Source organism: Sceloporus occidentalis, unplaced genomic scaffold, assembly GCF_023333645.1.
Source record: "Sceloporus occidentalis isolate IW3139 unplaced genomic scaffold, rSceOcc1.0.p SCAF_48, whole genome shotgun sequence".
In the NCBI taxonomy this organism is placed as follows: Eukaryota; Metazoa; Chordata; class Lepidosauria; order Squamata; family Phrynosomatidae; genus Sceloporus; species Sceloporus occidentalis.
In genome coordinates, this window is record NW_028317028.1 from 283,769 (window position 1) to 300,751 (window position 16,983).

At 40.8% G+C, this 16,983-nt stretch overlaps 1 protein-coding gene across 2 annotated transcripts in view; it reads left to right on the forward strand.

The window, feature by feature from the left end:
- LOC149289049 (kinase suppressor of Ras 2) overlaps positions 1 to 16,983 on the forward strand; it is a 175,801-nt gene that overhangs the window by 39,131 nt on the left and 119,687 nt on the right. The window lies entirely within an intron of this gene.

Sequence of the window (16,983 nt, forward strand, 5' to 3'; positions counted from 1 at the left end):
TTTCATTGAGGGGCTAATATATATATATATATAAATATACACCGTATTGGCTCGAATATAGGCCGCACTTTTCCCCCCCACTTTGTCTTTAAAGTGGGGGTGCGGCCTATATTCGGGGTCTAGCGCCCGACGGCCGGGACATGCAGCCGCAGCGGTGCAGGGGACCTGCATCCTACTCTCAGATGTGCTCAGACAGCCTCCCCTGCCAGCACTTCCCACGGGGGGAGTGCCGGCACGGGAGATTGTCCAAGCGCATCGCGCTGACGTTCACTGGCAGCGGCCATGAGCGTGAACGACCTCCGTTGCCGGAACGTCTGCTTGATGTGCTTTAACAATCTCCCTTGCCGGGAATTCCCACGGGGGGAGTCCCGGCAAGGGAGATTTTTAAAGCACATCTTGCAGACGTGCCGGCAGCGGAGGTTGTTTCTGCTCTTGTTTTGAACCGGAAGTTGAAGTGTTATGTGTAGATGTCCCCCGCCGGCCCCGCAAGACACCGTGGAGTCTGCACCGGTAAGTCTGGTGGGGGGGACATCTTGGGGACAGAGTGGCAGCATATCGGGGGGGGGGGTAGAGTGGCAGCATATCTCGGGGGGGTACCTCTTCGGGACAGAGTGGCAGTATATCTCGGGGGGGGGCAGAAACCTTTTTCATTAAAAAAAGCACCTAACTTTTAGGGTGCGGCCTATATGCGGGTGCGGCCTATATCCGAGCCAGTACGGTATATATACCAGTATATATACAGGTCTGCACCTCAGAAAATGCTGCGTAATGGAAACATTTTATAAGGTAATATATAGTCACTTAAGTAAACACGCCACTAGTATATAGAAAAAACCTATGAACACCTTGCAAAGTACAGGATGAATATAACACAAAGCAGAGCTCTGTCAGGGATCCTGCTCCAGTATTTCTGGGCAACAACATCTTTTTCAAGGGGTTTGATCCAGATGTGCTTGTTTGGTATGTACCTGTGTGACAAGCATTTTTGTGTGCAGAGTTTATACTTGACTTTAGATTGGATGTGGAAGTTTTTTGTCTTCATGTCTTCAGATTTTACTCATTATATGATGATCTTGTTTATGTGCACCCTATGTAACATGTATTCACTAAGGAAAATAACACATGCTTATTTCTTTGTTTTACATTAAAAGTTATGCATCATTATATTACAGGAAATCTTTGTCACACTCAATTTAGGTAATGCCTTTAATGCCTTTTTTGTTACTGTAGAAGGCTAGGTTTCCACTTGTTTTTTTTTTTGCTAAAAACGCCCATAATAACGCCCATAATAACGCCAATTCAGCCACACGGCGTTTTTTTTGTGAAAAAACGCTGCGGCCAGATGTTAGCTGTTCTTCAATAGGAAATCGCACAATGTCATATCCACTTGGCGTTTTTCTGTTTGGCGTTTTTTCAGTCCTCTCTGGCGTTTTTCTGCTTTTTTGGGCTCTGTGGCAGTTTTTCAAAATCGCAGCATGTTGACTCTCTGGCGTTTTCTGCAAGGAAATCTTGGCGTTTTTCTCCAATAGAAATCTTTGGGAGAGAAAAAACGCCATGAAAAAGCCATGTGGGTTTTGCCTTGGTGTTTTTATGGCGTTTTTTTCTACAGTTACAATGCAGAGGATGGACCCAGTATCTGTGTGTCCTACGAGAAATAGGCTGGAAACAAACAGTTTCGCACAAAACAAAGTTCATATTGAATTTTACACCATTTGGAACAAACATGCCATTACAAACAAACCAACTGGATACTGCAAACATATTGCACCATCATTTGGGGCCAGTCTTCCTAGAGGAGCAGACATTCGGAATAAAGCAGGCCTTACAAACCACAGAAAAGAGAAAAAAGGGTCCGCCGGGGCGAGTTTAAGTAGAACTCTACCAAGTAAATGACATCAGGAGGGGGCAGATACTTGCCATTTATCCTAATCCCTTTTAGCTGGGTGAAAATTCTAACTTGTAAAGGCTGAAAAAACTGCCTAAGGTGAAAAAAGCAATTTCCACAGAAAGGCTAAAACGCCAGAAAAAACTCCAGAAAAAACGCCAAAACACAGTGGCGTTTTTCATCAAGAAAATAACGCAGGACAAAAACCCAAGTGGAAACCTAGCCTTAGAAAGACATACCTCTTGCATGCATTTATTTGGTTCCTGACATACGTCACAAGTCAGCAACCAAATAAAAGTTGCTGACCAGATTTTTCGAGTAATTGTTTTTCTTACTGATATGTTGTTGTTTTTATTTTTTGTACAAAGGCAGAATAAAGTTCAAAAAAGATAAATTCAGGACATAACTTAAAGAAATAACAGAATAACAGAAATAACAGAATAAATACAATAACATATGAAAACAAAATAAATGTAAAAATAAAATAATTACATTGGTAGATAACCAATGGGAAAACACATGAGTAGATCATAACTCGCCCTCCATCGCTGACCATCACTATGTATTAGGATCTGTGTAGGCACAAGCATGAAATGGCGGGTGGGTTTATTCGATCAGACTGCTGTGATGTCATACATAGAGGAGGGATTTGGAGGAATGACAGGACTCTGTTTCTAGGCAACTGTAGTATTATAATACACTTTTAAACACAGTTCTTAAGTGACATTGAGCATTAAGGAGAACAACAAAATGACAGGTTTCTTTTACTTCTGTCTACAAAATGCAGCACTTATCTGGGGGATATTGTAAGAGACCACCTGGGTGGAACAGCACCCAGTACCCCTACAGAAGAAACTTAAAATACTTTTATCTGAACACCCCTCACCCCCCAAATAACAAGATGTTAAGGTGATTTAAGTCATCCAGCACCCAAAAGGAATTTCTCATCTCTTTAACCTGTCTCTTCTTCAGTTTGTACTTCCATTCTTTCCCCTTATAAACCACCCTTCTCATATTTTGACTTTACCTCCCTTTTTTTCTAAATCCCCACCTTTATATGACTATAATGACACATTTGCCAGGAAAATCTCAGCAATTGGACTGATATCTTGACTTCTGGTATCTCTGTGTTGTCTCTGCCATTGTGCGAACAATAATAAATATTAACAGCAAAACATATCATTTTAACCCTCATTGATATCGCACACAGAGCTTAATGACACTCAATGCTGTCTGTATATACCAGGGGTGTCCAAGTTTTTTCTGCAGTGGGCCACTTCATCAGAATTGTATACGTGCGTGGGCCGCACTCATTTTTCACTGTGAGAAAATATGGCCTTTAATAAAATATGCAGATTAAAATAAAGTAAATTACACAAAACCTTTACTTTTCCTCTCACTGATTTCTGGGATTTCTGGGCCTACAAATTCAGGATTCTGGATAAGTAAAAATAAAATAGTTCTATTTATTTTAGCGATGCACTAAAATGAAAATTCGGGACCAAAACCGAAAATTCAGGGTTCACTTAGCCGAAACTGAAAATGACCCCCCACACACTTTTAATAAAAGTAAGTTACACACCAAAATTGTACAAACAATTATATATTATGATTGTTAACAGCAATCTCAGGCATACCCAGATTCCAGCATGTACTGGTTGGCTGGGCATTGTACCGGTATTTTTTGTCCAATTTTAGTGTGTAACCATGCTTTTATTAAAAGTAACACACCACAATTGGACAAAAAAAATCAACAATATGACTTGGCATGATAGGAGTGTGATTGCTAGAAGCCAACACACTCTTTTTATACCCAGGCAACCAGTAAATGCTGGAACCTAGGCATGATGGGACTATGATTGCTGTTAGCAATCACACTCCTATCATCCCAAGTCAGCCAGTACATGCTGGTACAGGGTGGCTGTAAGTGCAGACCCCATACTGCTGGCAGCATCAATACACAAGGGGGCAGCTAGCCAGGTTTCAGCATGTACTGGCTGACTTGGCATGATAGGGATTGTTAACTGCAATCACAGTCCCATCATGCCAAGGTTCCAGCGCTTACACATCCATGCTATAACACACACACAAATTCATTCATTCACAGATTCATTCCCTCAATCAGGCATACTCATTCAAACAACCTCCCCCACCCCCTTACCTGCACTACAGCTCTCTCAATGCCGCTCACAGACTTCAGCAGGGGGCACGGCCTCCCTCGTTCTCCCCACAGAGGAGGCAGGACTGGAGCAGAGAATAGACCCTCCCACAAGTAAGCAGCAGGGCTCTTGTGATCCTGGCTGCCGATCTCACGCGGGCCGCACCTCGAGGTCCCGCGGGGCGCATTTGACCCGTGGGCCGCATGTTGGATGCCCCTGGTATATACCGTATATAGAATTTAACATCCTTCTTTGTATAATTCCTTTAGAAAACTAACCCTCTTTCTGTTTAACCCCCTCCTTGCTCTCACACTTTTATACACATTCCCCCTTTTAACCAATCTTTCCTTCACCCATACCTCCCAACTGTTTTCAGCTAGACATAAAATTGATGGATGTCTGCACTGTTGTACAGACCTCTATTACAACTCCCATGAGTTCTGCAAGGGGGCTTTTCATCCCTCCTGTCTACAGACCACCTGCTCCAGCCTCCGCCCACACCCTGCATCAAACCTGTCCTGTTTAGTTAGTGTTCTGTTCTTTATATGATCCCTTCCTGCCAAAAGCAAATCCCCTCCTGCAGAGAAAACCTACTTGTACCTCCTGGGTTCCAGGCTGGGTCAGCCTATCGCTTCCACCTATCTGTAGGGGTCGCTATTGTGTTCCCAACAAACAATTACACATAGATCAAATTGTATAAGATGGTAAAGAAAAGTAGGACGAACATACACGTATCTTACAAACTTCAGGTATGACGCTCAGATCATTGCAATAACTTACCAGGTTTCATCCAGAATCTCCAGACACTTTCCCGGGGCTCTGGGTTAACATTTTAAATATTTGGTCACACTCGCTACCATAGGTCTGACCTAAACTACAGAGGTAAAGACCTACCATCTTCTCGTCCTTTGCCTGTCACATGTCATCTAATTCTAGCACTTTGTTATTCCACTATTATTTGGAATAACTACCATGGAGGTCTGCAGGTTCCTGATAAAGTTGCAGAGGAGCTGCTGCCCTAGACCTAGGCGGCTTATGTCAGAAAATACCACTGAATGTTCTTTATTGATCCATCCAAATCTCGTAAACATCTGTACCTCTTGTACACTTTGTGAACGTTGTACACTCTCTGCTTACTATGGCTTCATTATTACTGATTAAGAGAGCTTCTAGCAATGAGAATAGGAACGGTCTGTTACTGTAAAATATCATAATGGTCCGGTTTTAGGACATTTGAGGATGCATTTTATAAACACAAAATAACACAACCTTTATATAAGGTAAATGTTTTCCTCTAAATGAAACATGGCCAATATACATAATGTACATATGTACAGTATAAACCAAATGTCATGTATTTACTTAAAGATAAACCATATACAATATAGCTAATAGGTTAATGCCTTTAACCAAAGTATCATAAAATCCTATCTGAATAGAAAGAACATATATTGCTTTAAGTTATAACCCTATTTTGTGAAACCCTCGCTGCATATCACATATGCATACAACAGAGGATATTTTGCAAACAATTCATAGAGGCACATGTTGCTCCAAGCAAGGCGGTAAACAGACGAGATGTGGCAGCCGGATATTTCATGAGTGTATATACTTATCAACACACACCCATGCTGCATACACGCTGCACATTTACTTGCATAGTCATATGCCTGCTTGTGAGAAACAAAACTGGAATGAGAAGGACATGCTCACCTGTCAGGGCATTCGGTTTGCTTTGTATCTCAGCTGAAAAAAATCTTTGCCTAAACTTTTTTTATTCACTTGACCCACAGGAATGTTTATCAGTATGTGTCACACTTACTAGTGTCACCCAGTTTATAGCCTGATCAGATGCAGAATAATTAAAAGGAAACTGTGGCATATGATATAAAGTGCAAATTAATCTAGCACTGAAAGCTGTGAATCTCTAATGCTCAATGGCGTATTCTGATTTAGGTCTGCAGGTCCAAAAGTATCCGCTGCAGAACTGGGGCAGATCAGGCTTTTTGGTGTGCTGCTCCACAGCCTGGTTGGGGACAGAAATCTTCCTTGTATCCTGCCAGTTACACTATTGGCTTCTGTGCCTGGCTGGTAAAGCCACATAGCAACCTTACCTACCGCCAGGCGCCCTTAAGAGATCTTGGCACTCAGCGTAGAAAGCCGTGACACAGGTGTCATTTACTAAGAAGCAGCTGGTGCGCTATCTTGGGTCAGGCCATTTAGCCAGAAAACACCACTGATTGTATTGTTATTATTTTTTATTTTTTAACCCCTTTGCGTTGATGGACATACCAGTATGTCACAGAATTCTAGCAGCTGGGGGTGGAGGATGTACCAGTACATCCTGTCGCTTAAAGCATCGTCAGGTATTTAGCACGGAAGATCAGGCAGTATGGTCTTCCCTCTTCCAGCTAGGGCCAAAGTTTATGTCCCCAAGCTTAGCGAGTTAATGTTAAGGCTCTTGGAATGAGTGCTTTTACCTTATGGGGATTTAAATGCCCGAACTTCCATTCAGGCATTCTCCTTCCAATGACAATGTCGGTGATGTCACTAGGGGATCCCCTCACTCTCATGGAGACCGGAAGGGGTTTGTAGAGACCAAGGCTCCAAGCAGGTTTCCCTAATTCTGATCACAAAGATCTGACTGTTTCGTACAGTGATCTATAGAGATCACTGCAGGAGTACGAGAAGGAGAAACATCTGTTCCTAAATATATACAGTGAAGAAAAAAAATATTTGATTCCCTGCTGATTTTGTATGTTTGCCCACTGACTGTCAGGTTCCGCCCCAACTCAGCCTGGAGTATTCAAAACCTTGCTATGCTCAGGTCGTTCTAGAACCACTAGTGGTCGCCCTTCTCTCTCTGGAGCACCCAGACCTCATGATTGCAAGCAGCTGTGCCTTGTTACCTGGATTAACCCTGCCTATATAAACCTGCTCTGCCCTTCAGTCAGGGCCTTTGCATTAATGACCCTGACCCGTACCTGTCCTTGAATTGTTCCTGCCGTACTCCAATACAGACTTTATCCTAGTATTCTGCCTGAAGTGTCTTTCTTTACGCCTGTCTGTGTCATCCCTCAGCTATGAGGCATCGTGGGGTACAGACAGAACCCCTAGTATACCCTGCACCTGGACTCCTACCCGACCTGCTTGCCTGCTTCCTGACACTGACAAAGACATGATCAGTCTATAATTTTAATGGTAGGTTTATTTGAATAGTGAGAGACAGAATAACAACAAAAAAATCCAGAATAACGCATTTCAGATAAATTATAAATTGATTTGCATTTTACTCAGTGAACTAAGTATTTGACTCCTTTGCAAAACATGACTTACTACTTGGTGGCAAAACCCTTTTTGGCAATTACAGAGGTCAGACGTTTCTTGTAGTTGGCCACCAAGTTTGCACACATCTCAGGAGGGATTTTGTCCCACTCCTCTTTGCAGATCCTCTCCAAGTCATTAAGGTTTCAAGGCTGACGTTTGGCAACTTGAACCTTCAGATCCCTCCACATATTTTTTTATGGGATTAAGGTCTGGAGACTGGCTAGGCAACTCCAGCACCTTAATGTGCTTCTTCTTGAGCCACTCCTTAGTTGCCTTGGCCGTGTGTTTTGGATAATTTTCATGCTGGAATACCCATCCACCACCCATTTTCAATGCCCTGGCTGAGGGAAGGAGGTTCTCACCCAAGATTTCATGGTACATGACCCCATCCATCATCCCTTTGATGCAGGGAGGTTGTCCTGTCCCCAAAGCATAATATTTCCACCTCCATGTTTGACCGTGGGGATGGTGTTCTTGGGGTCATAGGCAGCATTCCTCCTCCAAACATGGCGAGTTGAGTTGATGCCAAATAGCTAATTTTTAGTCTCATCTGACCACAACACTTTAACCCAGTTCTCCTGTGAATCATTCAGGTGTTCACTGACAAACTTCAGACGGCCTGTACATGTGCTTTCTTGAGAAGGGGGACCTTGCGGGAGGGGAGCTACAGGATTTCAGTCCTTCACGGCGTAGTGTGTTACCAATTGTTTTCTTGGTGACTATGGTCCCAGCTGCCTTGAGATCATTGACAAGTTCATCTCGTGTAGTTCTGGGCTGATTCCTCATCGTTATCATGATCACTGAAACTCCACGAGGTGAGATCTTGCATGGAGCTCCAGACCGAGGGAGATTGACAGTTATTTTGTGTTTCTTGTATTTGCGAATAATCGCACCGACTGTTGTCACCTTCTCACCAAGCTGCTTGGTGATGGCCTTGTAACCCATTCCAGCCTTGTGTAGGTCTACAATCTTGTCCCTGACATCCTTTGACAGCTCTTTGGTCTTGGCCATGGTGGAAAGTTTGGAATCTGATTGATTGCTTCTGTGGACAGGTGTCTTTATACAGGTAACAAGCTGAGATTAGGAGCGCTCCCTAGTGAGTGCTCCTAATCTCAGCTCATTACCTGTATAAAAGACACCTGGGAGCCAAACATCTTGCTGATTGATAGGGGATCAAATACTTATTTTACTGAGTAAAATGCAAATCAATTTATAATTTATTTGAAATGCATTATTCTGGATTTTTTTGTTGTTATTCTGTCTCTCATTGTTCAAATAGACCTACCATTAAAAATACTGATCATGTGTTTGTCAGTGGGCTAATGTATAAAATCAGCAGGGGATTTTTTCCTTCACCGTGTGTGTGTGTATATATATATATATATATATATATACATACATACATACATACATACATACATACATACATACATACATACACACAGTACTAGATAATACTATTATACTATTACTAGATAATAAAGCCTGTGGTGCAGGGGACACAGTGGACAGGATGATAATTCTTACATCAGCAGTCTCTTTGTAAACAACATTCGGGGTATAAACTGTTTTATTTGAGGGTACCAACCAACCCTGCGTAAGAGTTTAAAGAATTTTCTCCTTCACCTCTCAGCTGTCTCTGTGCATGAAACCCACTGCTTAGTGTAGCAGAAAAAAAGTAACAGTCAGTGTTAACTGGCAACTTTTCTTGGCTGCTGTAATTATCCTTTGTGATATAACAGGCAATTGTGCTTCCAATTACAGATTTGTTTAGGTATGCATCCAATACCAGAACAGTTTTCAAGTTACAAGATGTTGCAGTATCCTTGCAACACACATAGCTGTCCTTGGTACACACAATATAACAGTGGCACCATTTGTATATTTAGTGCAGTAGAGAGTAGAGAAAGGTGACATTTTACATCTATATCTTACAATAATGATTTTGAAAGACAATAATTTTTTAATGAGAAAATGCTAATGTTGATGTTAGTGATGGTACACATTTCTCCCTGTGTTAATCCTAATGTTCTACTAGATGGCAGTATAGTCACACTTAAAAAACCTGTTTTAAACGATAGGGTCCTGACTAAAATGTGAATGTGAAACAAAGTTTAAAAAGTGGTCTTAGCAATATAGCAATCAATGGATCGGCAGGAATATTCATTTGGTTCCCATGTTGATAAAAGCAGTCTTTTTTTTAACTTTGTAACACATATATAATCTTTCCTGAAATATAATTTACATGTAAGAATGATGCCATCTTGTATCTGTAGGGGCCAGAATTCCCAGGAAGGCATTCATAGCTAGTCTAGTCCTAGTGCTCCCTCTTGGTGGGAGGTAAATTAAGTCTTATCCCAAGGGCACACACTTTTAAAAGTCAAATAGAACATGTCTGCATCAACACAGATGTTTGGTGAAATACAGTGCCAAAAATCTGTGTAGATTTCCACCAAGAAGCTCAAATAATGTGTGCTTAGCACAGGAGATTTATTAATTAACGCATGTTCAAAAATAAGATGTTAGCCGTCATTAACATTAACCTGTTGACTGTGCCCATACATATTTATATTCAGTTCCTTATTACTTTATTTTTTAAAATATTCACCTTCTTTAAAGCTATAATTATTTTGCTGTTAAAGTAATTGGTATTTGTTTTGGTATATTTTTTAATGGTCTGATGTGAGATGGTATTAGTTCCAAAGATACGCTCATTAATGCATAGGCGTCTGTCAGGTTTGTTAATTAATGCGCATGGGGCATCTTAATTGTGTTGCGTAAATGAGATTGTTTCTGATGTGTATAATCCCAGATTTTAGTTAATCTGCCCTTAAGGGTTTCATGAATTGCATGCACCTGTTTTTCTAAAACATGAGTAAACATTTTAAAATATATTTTTTAATGGTCAATTTGTATTACCTATAATAACAGAAACATTTATGAAAAATATAACATTTATAAATGAAGAGAAGAAAACACAGGCGTAATGAAACCCAGACAGGTATTTGAAGGCCAGTGTTGGCTACTGGATTAGTTCTTGCTGGAATCCCCTATAGTTACAAAGTGTTTTTGATTTCATCATTTCCTTTTTTGGGTAATACAATGTACATGCGCATATTAAAGCCCCAGCTCTAGGTAAATACTGTTTGATTTGGTTCTTGTATTGTAAATGTACTGATGTGTGAAAAGGTACTTTTTCTGCCTGATTTTCTGCATTGTTGCTTATCTTTGGCACGCAAGGTTATTAGAAATTTAACAAAAAAATAATATTAGATAACAAAGAAACTGTATATAGATAATGTTGATAGCTATGCCATGTATTTATTAAAGGGACAATGCAGCAATATGATTGCTGAGTGGTCTCTTTAAATGGTCATGTGGTTCCCTTAACAAATGGGATGCAGAATCTGCAGAATCCCTCCATATGCATTTGCCACTTTCCCTGCCCCGTCCTCTCTCTGACTCATTTTACGTGTTGTTTCTGATGTAAAATTAAGCTGCATCTTCTTTTCCAGTAACTCATCCTCTCTTCCGTATCACTAGATGTACCCCTTAATTTCTCACCTTTCATTGTGTCCTTGGGCAGTTTAGTTTTCAGATATACCTCTCTTCCACTCTGTTCTCCTCCCTTTAAATGTCTCACTAATTGCCTCTCATCTAATGTCTAACCGGATGCCTGCATGATTTCTAAAACTCAATAAAATCTCTCTTATACATGCGTTGCCTTCAGGGCCGGCCAAAGACATAATGCTGCCTGGGGCGAAGTTTAAAATGCCCCCCCCCCGCCGTCATTATCTACCCTTCCTCTCCCTCCCTCCCTATTATCTACCCTTCCTCTCCCTCCCTACCTATTATCTACCCTATCCCCCCCTTTGTACTTCACTTACCTTTCAGCAGTCCTGCGGCGAGTCTCCCTGCTCTGCCACGGTGCGCGCTGCTTTACTGCTGAGCACCGGAAATGACATCATATTCCGGCGCTCAGCATTACAAGCCGGCACCGAGACCGAGCTAGAGGGCTCGCAGAGGAGAGAGTCAGGTGCTGAGCGGGTACTGACAACTTGGTAAGCGAAAACCACTTTTATAAAAAAATATTTGGAAGGTTGGTTGGAGTTCACCTTTAAAATATTGCTCATATTCCCCCTTTCCTAACTCAAGATGCAACTAAAGTTCTTGTTCATGAACTTGTTATCTCCTGTCTTGACTACTCCAACTCAGTCTTAGCTGGTCTCCCTCAAACTCATGAACAGTGTTGCCATTCTTATCTTCTTTACTCATCACTCTGCTACAATTTCTCAATCTGTTTTCTGGCTGCTTTTATGCAGCAGGATTACATTTATCCTGACTCATACTCTCCCTTCATAGTAGTTCCTCTACTCCTCACTTGTCTCCAAGCCTAGTTCTTTCCGCAACTGATGATCTAGACTGTATTCTTCTCCAATATCTACTTATCATGACCAAATACCAAACTTCACAAAAGCTGTACTTATTATTTCTGATGTTCTACCCCACCTTATCAGATTCTCTCCTTGTCTCCGTTCCTTTAAAAAAGAGCCACTTCTTGAGTAAAGCCTAACATCTCACAGGTTAACCTCTCTCACCTACCACTGCCTCTCCTTTCTTTGACTCACTCCTGCTGTGAGGTGTCTCCCACCATATCCTCTTACTCGTCAATCAACATGTACAGTCTATAGTAATATTATTAATTTAAACAATGTTTACACTTTTTTGATTAGTCCTTCTCAAATATTTGCACCTGTAATATATCTCCACCTTGTTCAAGCTAGCTCATTTGAACAGGGCCCTCCTCAACTCTTGTTTCTGTTAGTCTTAGTTGTTTAATCTTTGAAAAAAATTGTAATGTGATGGTACTTTATAAATCAATAAAAATAATAATAAAAATGTCAGGGAACTACACTTCCTGACACTGTCTGAGGGTAGGACATATCTAAACCTGAGAAACCAGAGCTAGAAGAGTTGTCTCAAATCCTCTATCTGCTTGACCAATACTACTTCTCTGTTGACTAATGGCATAAGATACTGATACTCACAAAAAAATGTTCTATTTCCAGTAAGTGCAGGAGACTTTGTATAAGTGCCTTATGAGATGGTATAGAACCCCTGCTGATCATGGTAGGTTTTCCCCACTTGTTACGGAACAGTGCTGGAAGTGCTTTATCACCCCATTTTGAAACAATGGGGTGATAAAGCTTACGTTAGTGTTGTTAATTTATATAAAAAAAAAAAGGCAAGACGTCTGCTTGTGGGACGACAAAAGTGTTTCAAAAGTGTGCTATTTTGTTCCTCCTTTTTAGGAGATACATGTTCATGAAACACAGTGTGGTATTTGATCTTGTGACAGAGAACTCAACATACTTATGACGCCGATCAATCAATCAATCAATAAATAATACAAATAATAATAAGGTTCTACCTGCGTTCACATGTAACCTGGATATGTCCTCAGCCAAACACATCTCCTGCAAGTCAAGGGGCTGGGTGGTCGAAATATAAAGAAGGGATTATAATGAATACCTCCATGCATTTGAACTGGAAATAAAAGTTAATTTAAAGCTGACATATTAAAGTATGTAATTTGATGGCTGGAGTGTCCATTTAAGAGGGGGAACTGAACACTAAAATCCAAAGTAAGTAAATGTTGCCATTGACTATACAACTAATCACAAAATTATCATGCATTTTCTAAACAATGTGATCTTTTTCTCTTTACTTTTAGAAGCCAAGTACAATAGGATTATCTAGGAAGAAATATTTTATGAATGTTAAAAATGAGATGCATATTACGGACTTTGCATTAAATGCTGTTAGATAGGATTACTATTTGAATGCATTCTCATTACGCTTTACTTTATCCTATATGCACGACATAAATGCCAAGTAAATGATTTTATATAATAAGCAGACCACCAGTCAATAGAAGAGGTGTTTTTAAGCGTTAAAGGACTGTGGAACCTTTGTGGTCACAAACCAGGTGTTTTTAGCAAACCATTAACCTGAACATGCTTTTTGTGCATGGTTAGACATGAAAGGTCTGAATTTTTATGAAGCAGAAGGGGGTTAGCTATACAATGTGATTTGCAATCAGGCAGTATATGTTGGTCATGAAGGTGTTAAGCTTCAGCAGGAGAAACTGATTTCTAATGAGTTCCCCTGAATGTAGGCGTAAGGCAAGGAAATGTTCTATAGTCCGAATCATTTATATATCTCTGAAGTTTTAATAAGTGTGAATGTGTGTAGGTAGATAGAGATTGCACAGGTCAAACCGATGTGTAGGCAGCATTCTAGTTACTAAACACTTTGTAGGCGAGGAAAAGCATTTTTTGTGTAGGGGCAAATGAAGCCTTGTTGATGGAAATCTCTATTTGTGTAAAATGCGTCCTTAAAGGTTTACATCCGTTGATGGTTTTTTTGTCATCCTTGATCTGATGGATGACTGGTCGGAAATGGTCTTTCTAAAAAACCTTAGACAAGAATATAGGTAACAAAACAGCTTTTAGAAAAAGCCCTAATTTAAAATTACTGTCAGTGATAGGTTCTGTTGTGTATCTACCTTGAATTATTAATAGATGTAATGATGTTGGAATACTGGGTTAGGAAATGCAAGCTATATGACTGTATCTTTAGACAACAGAACCTTAAAAGAAGAAACTAAGACATAACTTTTAATAAATTATTGACATAAAACATATGGACGTGGCAAAAATCACATGCCATAAATCATATTTAAAAAAGAATTAAAAACCACAGAAAAATCAGACTCCACTCCTTGTGTGTAATATGATGTAGCATAGAACTTTATATTCATTTTTAAATAGGCAAGAATTTACAACACCAATAATCTAAATTAAATAAACATAAGGAGTGGGAGCTGAAATGCTTTGCCAACCATAAGGCTAGGTTTCCACTTGGGTTTTTGTCCTGCGTTTTTTTTCTTGATGAAAAACGCCAAGAAAACTGCCACTGCATTTTCCTGCGTTTTGGCGTTTTTTTCTGGAGTTTTTTCTGGAGTTTTAGCCTTTCTGTGGAAATTGCTTTTTTTGACCTTAGGCAGTTTTTCCAGCCTTTACAAGTTAGAAGTTTCACCCAGCTAAAAGGGATTAGGATAAATGGCAAGTATCTGCCCCCTGATGTCATTTACTTGGTAGAGTTCTACGCCCCGGCAGACCCTTTTGTCACTTTTCTGTGGTTTGTAAGGCCTGCTTTATTCCGAATGTCTGCTCCTCTAGGAAGATTGGCCCCAAATGATGGTGCAAATTGTTTGCTGTTGCTTTTGGCACGCAGGGTCCAGTTGATGCGTCGCGTATGTTTGTTTGTAATGGCATGTTTGTTCCAAATGGTGTAAAATCCAATATGAACTTTGTTTTGTGTGAAACTGTTTGTTTCCAGCCTATTTCTCGTAGGACACACAGATACTGGGTCCATCCTCTGCATTGTAACTGTGGAAAAAACGCCATAAAAAACGCCAAGGAAATAAACCCACATGGCTTTTTCATGGCGTTTTTTCTCTCCCATAGACTTCTATTGGAGAAAAACGCCAAGATTTCCTTGCAAAAAACGCCGGAGTGTCAACATGCTGCGATTTTGAAAAACTGCCACAGAGCCCAAAAAAGCAGAAAAACGCCAAAGAGGACTGAAAAAACGCCAAACAAAAAAACGCCAAGTGGATATGGCATTCTGCGATTTCCTATTGAAGAACAGCTAACATCTGGCTGCTGCGTTTTTTCACAAAAAAAACGCCAGGTGGCGCTATTGGTGTTTTTATGGGCGTTTTTAGCTAAAAAAAAACCAAGTGGAAAGCTAGCCTAAGCTAAAAACGCCCATAAAAACGCCAATAGCGCCACCTGGCGTTTTTTTAGTGAAAAAACGCAGCAGCCAGATGTTAGCTGTTCTTCAATAGGAAATCGCAGAATGCCATATCCACTTGGCGTTTTTTTGTTTGGCGTTTTTTTCAGTCCTCTGGCGTTTTTCTGCTTTTTTGGGCTCTGTGGCAGTTTTTCAAAATCGCAGCATGTTGACACTCTGGCGTTTTTTGCAAGGAAATCTTGGCGTTTTTCTCCAATAGAAGTCTATGGGAGAGAAAAAACGCCATGAAAAAGCCATGTGGGTTTATTGCCTTGGCGTTTTTTATGGCGTTTTTTCCACAGTTACAATGCAGAGGATGGACCCAGTATCTGTGTGTCCTACGAGAAATAGGCTGGAAACAAACAGTTTCACACAAAACAAAGTTCATATTGAATTCTACACCATTTGGAACAAACATGCCATTACAAACAAACATACGCGACACATCAACTGGATCCTGCGTGCCAAAAGCAACAGCAAACAATTTGCACCATCATTTGGGGCCAATCTTCCTAGAGGAGCAGACATTCGGAATAAAGCATGCCTTACAAACCACAGAAAAGTGACAAAAGGGTCCGCCGGGGCGTTTAAGTAGAACTCTACCAAGTAAATGACATCAGGGGGCAGATACTTGCCATTTATCCTAATCCCTTTTAGCTGGGTGAAACTTCTAACTTGTAAAGGCTGGAAAAACTGCCTAAGGTCAAAAAAAGCTATTTCCACAGAAAGGCTAAAACGCCAGAAAAAACTCAAGAAAAAAACGCCAAAACGCAGAAAAATGCAGTGGCAGTTTTCTTGGCGTTTTTCATCAAGAAAAAAAACGCAGGACAAAAACCCAAGTGGAAACCTAGCCTAAGGCCGTTCACAATCATGTGCTGATGCGCTGGCCGATGTTCTTGTTAGGTAGTAGCATTTAGTCAGTACACCTTAGCGTTTGGCCCTTGTTTATGCTCCTACAAAATTATACCTTATGATTTTGGAGTGTTTCTGTGGGAATTTTGCACAATCATCCAGTAGAGCATTTGGGAGGTTACACACTGATATTGAATGAGAAGGCCTGCCTTACAATCTCTGTCCCAGTCCATTCCAAAGGTGTTTGATGGGGGTGAGGTCAGGGCTCTGTGACAGCCCTTCAAGTTCTTCTACACAAAACTCATCCAACCATGTCTTTATGGACCTTGCTTTGTACACTGGGGCACAGTCATGCTGGAATAGAAAAAGGCCTTCCCCAAACTGTTCCCACAAAGTTGGAAGCATAGCATTGTCCAAAATGTCTTGACATGCTGAAGCATTAAGATTTCCCTTCACCCAACCCCTGAAAAACTGCTCCATACCATTATCCTTCCTATACCAAATTTTACAGTTGCACAATGCAGTCAGGCTGGTAATGTTCTGTTGGCATCTCCCAAACCCAGATTCGCTCCATCAGACTGCAAACAGAGATTTGTCACTGCATAGAACATGTTTCCACTGCGCCAGAGTCCAGAGGCAATGTACTTTACACCACTCGATCAGACGCTTGGCATTGTACTTGGTGGTGTGAGGCTTGCATGCAGCTGCTCGGGCATAGAAACCTATTCCATGAAGATCCTGCCGCACAGTTTGTGCAGTGGAAGTTTGTAACTTTTCAGCTATGGAATCAGCAGAGCATTGGCACTTTTACGCACCATATAGTACATAATATATGGAATACATGTTTTCTATATCCCTAACAATATGCCTCAGCACTCTGACTTTACATGGCGGAGTTGC